The sequence below is a fragment of the Vulpes lagopus genome, chromosome 10 (genome assembly GCF_018345385.1).
Source record: "Vulpes lagopus strain Blue_001 chromosome 10, ASM1834538v1, whole genome shotgun sequence".
Classification (NCBI taxonomy): domain Eukaryota; kingdom Metazoa; phylum Chordata; class Mammalia; order Carnivora; family Canidae; genus Vulpes; species Vulpes lagopus.
Window position 1 is genome coordinate 107,823,763 of NC_054833.1, and position 7,734 is coordinate 107,831,496.

Sequence of the window (7,734 nt, forward strand, 5' to 3'; positions counted from 1 at the left end):
TGTCTGAATTAGTATTTTTTTATTTTGTTCTCTCCATTAGCTTGTTAGATATCTGTGGCATTTTGTTTGGACCATTCTTCCAGTATTTTCTCTGCAAAGGTAAAATGCCTTTTTCTCTTTTGCTGCTTTGAATGCTTTCTAGTCTTTTGTTTTTCAATCATTTTACAACGATGTGACTAAGTACAGTCAACTGTCCCTCTGGGAGAGGAGGCATGAAGTATGGTGGGCTTATCTCAGTGAGCTTCCTTTCTCTTTGGTATCTTGGATCCTCAATTCCTGGCTGCTTTGGGAGCTCTCCAGTGCTTTCAAGTAAATATATTTGTATTTTATACAGCTCTTCTAGCTATTTCTAGTAGAAATAGTTTACAACAAGCTATTCTGTTATAGCTAGCAATGGAAGCATCACTGTCTTGGATTTAATTCTGTATGTTAAAGACATAAATAACACTACTGTTTTATACAGTTAATCATTTAGCTTATTCACATTTGACCACTTTCCTTGGGCTTTATTCTTGTGTCTCCAACCATCCATCTGGGATTATTTTCCTTTTGTGTGAAATACAACGTTTAGAATTTCCTTTCCTTAGGGTCTGCTCATGATGAAATTCCTGGTTTTAGTAGTATAAAAGGGACTTGTGTCTCCATTCCTGAAAGATTTTTGCTATAGAGTTCTAGATAGGCACATATTTTAAAAACAATGAAGATATTATCCCTCATTTATTTAGCTTTCATTAATGCTATTGGGAAGTCAGGTGTTACTTCTCTGAAGTTAATTGACCTTTTTGTCTAATTGCTTTTGAGATTTTTATTTACCTTCTACATTCTATTATTTCACCATGATATATATAGTTGTGGACTTATTTTTATTTATCCTCTTTGAGTTTCATTGGGCTTCTTCAATCTGTAGCTTGGTACGTCCTTTCATCAGTTCTGGAAAACTCTTAGCCATTAACTCTTCAAATATTTCTTACAGTTTTTCTTTATTTCCCCTGGGAATCTGATTAAACTTATGTTGGGCTTTCCTGCCCAATGGTTTCATGTGTTTTACTTAGCCTTATTTCTGCCTCTTCTGTCTCTTGTCTCTTCATCTCACTGTCTCTGCCCACCAGTTTCTGGACAATTTCTTCTTACCTATATTAGAGCTGATTAATTCTTTTGTGTAATTTGCTGTTAGACAGTTTTTTATTTTTAATTACCTATTTTTAAATGTTGTTTGGTCACTTTGCCAAATCTGATATGTCAATTTCTCAAGCTTTCTTGGTTTTGTAGATAATTTTAGCTTATTTTCTCTCTTTAAAAATACAAAAGATTGCAATTTTATACTCTTTCTCTGACAAATCTGTATTTGTTTTCTGCTATTTCTTTTTTTTTAATTTTATTTATTTATTCATGAGAGAGAGAGAGAGAGAAAGGCAGAGACACAGGCAGAGGGAGAAGCAGGCTCCATGCAGTGAGCCTGACGTGGGATTTGATCCCGGGTCTCCAAGATCATGCCCTGGGCTGAAGGCAGGCACTCAACCGCTGAGCCACCCAGGAATCCCTGTTTTCTGCTATTTCTGCATGTGTTTCATGATGTCTTACTTCCCTGAATATTTGGTTATCTTTGAGAATGTGCTGGAAGTTACTAAGAAAAGGGGTGTGTGTGTGTGTGTGTGTGTGTGTGTGTGTGTGAATACTTGGATGTTTGAGATGACAACAGCTTTCTTTAAAGTATTTCTATAAGGTATTGTATTTTCATTTGCTTCTGTCAACGCCTGGGCACACCACTAGTCTGGTCCACCGTGAAGGTTAAGGCTCCTTACACCTCCAAGATAACCTGAATTTGGGAGAAATGCCTATGCCAGTTCAATATTTTCTTGAGGGTACCTGCATTTGTGGTTCTCTGCTCAAATGTGGGGTGATTATTCAGACTCCAAGTTTTCAGCACTTTTATACTTTTGTTGTGAGAGAGGCAGTGAGAGCAGGAAGGGGGCAGGGGGAGAATGAGAGAGAATCTTAAGCAGGCTCCATGCCCAGCACAGAGCCTAATGTGAGGCTTGATCGCACAACCCTAAGGGCATGACCGGAGTCGGAGGCTTAACCGACTGAGCCACCCAGGTGTCCCTACACTTGCACCCCTTATACTTCAAGTCCGCCAACATTAAAGCTGGGATTCTCAGGTGTCTCTTCAGGCAAGAGCAGCCCAAGTGATGGGTGTACGCACTCAGTCTCTTGCTTCCCCTAGAGTTTGAGTCCTAGTTCTCCACGCTCTTGTTAGCTCTCCGCAAGGCTGCCGTTTCTCAACATCGCAACCAGCTCAGGTTATATTCTGTGGGCGAGGTGGCCCAATTACCTAGACCACCACTATTGGGAGCGTGGCCTTCACTCGAGGCTTCATCACCTTCCCTCTGGCCTGCCTGCGCACGACCGTTCCTATCCAGAATGGGGGAGCAGAAGGGAGGAGAGGAAGAGACGCTGCCCGTTTTTACGACCTTGTTTCAGCGGAGTACAAACACACGTCCTCAAGGAACGCCACACTTTTTCAGAGAGATCAGATATGGTTACCCGGAGTTTGCCCACTTACCTAGGCAATCCCTCCCCGAGCGCCGAGCGCCGGGTCAGCGCCGGAAGACGTCAGCTACGGAGGCGGAAGTGCGCCGCCGCGGAGGCCTTCGGGGAATGTAGTCTCCGGCCGCGCCACGCCTCCCGGGCGCTCTGAGGCCGGAGGTTCGCGCCCGAGCGGACTGCCCTTCCCACCCAGCGCCGTGTGAAGTGGGGGGACCCAAGTGGGCTTCCTGTGACACAGCTTTAGAGGGCACGCCCAGCTCTTCCTGTTATTAATTCGAAATTTGATGGTGCAAACCCTTCTAACCGGCGTGGTGTCACCATTAAGAGGCCTTCTGACCCCGCGACGCTCTCGGATCCCCCCATCCGGATCCCTGAACCTCAGGGAAAGCAAGTTTGCGCTTCCCTACGGATATTAAACTTACTCTAGACCGCTGTAAAACTCAAACTCCTCCGTTACTGACAGGAGTCAGGTGCCGCATGCCCTGCTCGCTCCGACGCGCGGGTCCGCCGGGAGCCCCCCCCCGCCCCCCGCCCCAACCGGGAGAGAGGCGCGGCTGTGTGGCAGCGGCCTTGGGCTGCACCCCAGTGCCCGGCGTCCATTCACAGCGGGGCGCTCTCCTTTCTCTGGGGCCCTGTGCCGTTCTCGCCTTTAAGCCCTCTCCAGGTGGGTCCTGGCCTAGCAGTCCCTGGGACGCAGCCCTAGGTGTGGCTCCTCCCACTCTAACTCCCCTTTTCTGGGAGCCTCAGGCAGAGTAAAGGTTTGTCCCGGTTTTCGAGCACCCCCCGCCCCCGCAGGCTTCTGGTTTGGTTAGCTCTCCATTCATTCTCGAGGGTCTTGGTTTGGGTTTCAACCCTCAATTATACGGTCGCCCTCTTCAGATCTACTGAAATCTCGTCTTGTGATCTTTTCAGGCCCCTGCCTGTGTTTGGTTCCTTCCCACCCTCTTACTAAGCATTTATACACTCTTCAGGGGTACATGGCAAGCTCTCCCCAGAAGGGGGTCTGTTTGCTGGAATGCACACACGAAGCTCTAGTGATCTCAGATGCCCCTAATATCTCGTTATTATTCTCTTGGCGCCGGAGTCTCCTAGTTCCTGTGAAGAGGGCAGAGGCCTCATCTCAGGACAAGGCCCCTCCTCTCTGGATCTGAACTTTGTTATATGCTAACATGTCAGTGGAGGCCCAAGAGCAATAGATTCTGTAAATCTTACACCTCCTAGAGACTCCTGTGGGACAGGGCATCCAGGCCTTGTGGTACCCTTTAAAATGCAGGAAAACATGAGATTTTACTTTTGGGGTTTTATCAGCAACTCCAAGCCAATAGAAAAGTTCCTGTCAAAGTACCTGTGATAACTCTTCTGAAAACAAGCATTAACCATCAAGAACAATTGCTAATTGCGTTTCTTAATACATACAGTAAAACAAAAACCCTAATAATTATTACAATTAATACTTAACTGTTCATAGCACAATAAAACACCACGTATATTTTAGGTCCAAATTTCTCAGTTCCTTTATCCATTAAACTGTCCAAAAGTGTTTTTCAGTAACGCCTGGGTGGTTCAGCGGTTGAGTGTCTGCCTTTGGCTCAGGGCGTGACCCTGGGTCCCAGGATCGAGTCCCACAACAGGCTCCCTGAATGGAACCTGCTTCTATCTCTGCCTATGTCTCTGCCTCTTTCTCGCTCTCATAAATAAATAAATAAATAAATAAATAAATAAATAAATAAATAAATAATCTTTTTTAAAAAGTGCTTTTCCAAAGTTACAGGGTTTTTACTGAAATTTATTAGGAAAAATCAGTTTTCTTCTTCCACCAAATACTGCAAATAATCACTTGGGTTCTATTTCTACTACAGGGAGTCTTCTGCTCTGCTCCCTTGCTCTTCCCCCTTTCTAATTGGTCCCTAAGGAGACATTTATAGGGACTGGCAATGACTTTGCTTGGTCTTGACAGTGCCAAGACCCTTTTCTTTGTTCTTAGGCTTAGATCAGCTTCTCACCCTTGAGAAAATGAATGCCCATTTTCCTTCTCCTAAATCCTTCAGGCATGCTGGATGTACTGGTCAAACAGGCTCCTTCCCTGAGAAACCAAACAGGTGGCTTTGTGGGTTGAGGGACCCGATAAGTGCAGGGAGACAGATTTTAACTGTAAAAGAGTTTAAACATTCAGAGATGCATGTAGGACAAAGATGTATGCAACATCCTCTTTTAACATGTTAATATTTTGCCATATTTGCTTTTAAAATGACAGTTTAAGCTTCCTTTTATTCCATCCTACCCTTTTCCCCTGTAGCTCCAGAGGAAACCACTTTGAAGCTGTATTTTAATACTTTCCTACTTTTAGAGTTTATTAAAATGGGTTTTAATATTTTTAAAGTTATAACATCATACTTTATGTATCCCTTATTTTCAACATTAGCCTTAGTAATACAGATAGAGCCAGTGCAACCATTTATTACATATTTGAGTATCTCCTGTGCTGAGGACATAACACTAAGATACAAATGTTGCTGCCCTGTATCACCAAACTGTTCATTTACTATTTGTGCACTTTCCTGTAGGTTATGCTTCAGTGAAATTTACCCGCCCTCCTCCCCTCCAAATCCCTACTCTCAGTTTACCTTCTAGAGGAGGACATTTAATAATCAAGTAAAATATTTAGGTGGTGCTTGAAGTATTATGGAAAAAAAAATGAAGCTGAGAAGGGAGATGGGGTGTGCCAAGGAAGAGGCATGCTATTTTGGCAGGGTAGTCAAAAAAGGGCTGTTAAGAAAAATCTTGGGCAAAGATTTTCAGATGATGGACTAAATTATGTGACATGTAGGGCAAATGGACTCCAGAAAAGGGAACAGCAAAAGTACAGGCTCTGAGATGGAAGCTTGTTGTGTGTTACTGCAAGGGAGGTCAGTGGGTCCAGAGCAGTGAGAAGATAGATATGGTGAGTCAGAGAGATAATACCAGGTGGTAGGTGGTAGTAATACTACATAGAGCTTTTACTTTCATTTTTATTCAGTGACATGGAAACCTATTTGAGGACTTTGAGCAGACAAATGGCACGATCTTAGATTATTATAGCATCATTCTAGCTGCTAAACTGCAACCACAGGGAGGCAAGGATGGAAGGACAGAAACCAATCAGGAGGCTGTTGCATATATTTGGGCCAGAGATGGTTGATGATGATGACTTGAGCTAGCGTGGGAAAGGGAACAAAAAATTGTCATCCACATCCATCCTGATAGTTAGCAGATGGGACTTACTGAAGCTTGGACGTGGGGTGCAAAAGAAAAGAATCAAGAACAGTTTCCCAGTTTGGGACCTGCGCAACAGGAAAAGTAGGATCTTTTCCCAAAAGGAAAGGCTGAGGAAAGAACATGATTATGATAGGGCTGGGAGGGACAGATTATGAATTAGTTCATCTTTGGACACATTAAATTCAAAGTATGTTAGATATCCAAGCAGAGATGTCACATAGCAGCCAATTATGTAAGTCTGGAATCCTGGGCTAGACATACAAACTTTGAGGTTGCCAGCAAGTAGATATTTAAAGCCATGAGACAGGATGAAAGTCACAATGAGAGTGACTATAGAAAAAGAGAAGTCTAAAGATTGAGCCCTAGAAGAATTCTCATGTCTGGAGAAACAAACAAAAAACTGGAAGAAGTAGCTACCAATAAAGTATGAGGAAAAGTGTGATAACCCAGAAGCCAAGTGAAAAAAATGTCAAGGGTGAGGAAGTGATGAACTATACCAAATAATGCTGAAAGGTCAAATAAAAGGACTGGAAAAAGACCAGTGCCCTTCAGCCAGAAGAGAAACAAAGACCTGATTAGGAATATTCCTCTTAAGTGAAATAAGAAATGGGAGTGGCAAGTGGAGAGGGATGCAGTACATATATTTACAAATACATATATTTAAGATGAGAAAACTACACATTATTACGCCATTGGGAAAGGTTCAGTAGACTGGGGGAAAAAAAGATGCTGAGGACACTTCTAAGAACGATGTCCTAGTTTAAGGATAGGATCTAATACAAGAGGAGAGAAGTTGACCTTAGATAAGAGAACCAAGTGTCACCCATAGGAAGAAGAAGGAAAGGAAGAACACAGAGACAAGATGCACACAGGTGATAGTAGTTATCTTCTGATTGCTTTCATTTCTCAGTTACCTAGGAAACCAGGCCACCAGCTGAGTGAGGCCTGGGTGAAATGCTTGAGCTTGAGAAGAGAGAAGCTGTAGAATTATAGTTCAGGAGGCTAGGAACTTACAGACTGGGACAATGACTGGACTAGGGTAGGGAAACAAATGCTTGAGGCTGGAAGTCAGGAATTTAAAATGGGACCAGTCACTGTGGCTGTTTTTCTGCAACCACATCTAGCCATCTGGAGGACAGGAGTGGTATAGGCAGAACTAGAATGTTTTTATTTTAATTTTTGGCAAGATGCTCTGGTTCCTTCATCTTAATATTGCATTAAATTATAAGAATATGCCACAATATATTAATAATTTATTAACCCCTTCACTTACTGATAGACATCTATGCTGTGTCCATGTCTTTACTATTTCAGACAATGCGGCAATCCTTGCTCATGTTTTTGTGCTCACACAGGAGAATTTCTAATCTAGGATATATATCTAGAAGTGGAATTGCTGGGCCATGAGGTATGCCTAAGCTTCACTATTACTGGATATTGCCAAATTACTCTTCCAAATGACTATACCAATTTATCCTCTTGTCAGCAGTGTACACAGGTTCTCATTTTCCCCCTGCCAGACTTCTAAATTTGTGCCAGCCTAATGGGTATGAAATAGTATTTTATTGCCTTCTTTTGCAAAATTCTGATTTCAAGATTGAGCACCTTTTCATTTATAAGCCAGCCTTTATCTAACCACAGATCTCCATTCCATTGCTCACTTAGCAAGATTATATTACGTACTTACTAGGTGTCTGCATTGTGATTAGTAGGGGAACAAAAAAGTTACCAAAACATAGACCCTGCTTTCCTGTAACTCACAACCTAGTGTGAGGTGGGGATGGGGGAAAAACCAAATAATCACAAATACAAACTGTGGTAACATAAAGCACATTAATAGTAATCTATGAAAATTTAAAAGAGGGTGATCAATTTAGTTGAGATCTAGATCTTCAAAAGATAAAAGCAATGTTATTATAAAAACCAATACCA

At 42.6% G+C, this 7,734-nt stretch overlaps 1 long non-coding RNA gene across 1 annotated transcript in view; it reads right to left on the reverse strand.

Moving 5' to 3' along the window:
- LOC121499803 overlaps positions 1-4,069 on the reverse strand; it is a 48,823-nt gene extending 44,754 nt beyond the window's left edge. Inside the window, exon 1 of the long non-coding RNA XR_005990246.1 lies at positions 2,564-4,069. This is a non-coding gene — a long non-coding RNA (uncharacterized LOC121499803). The remainder of the gene's footprint in view (positions 1-2,563) is intronic.
- Between the last annotated feature and the right edge of the window lie 3,665 nt (positions 4,070-7,734).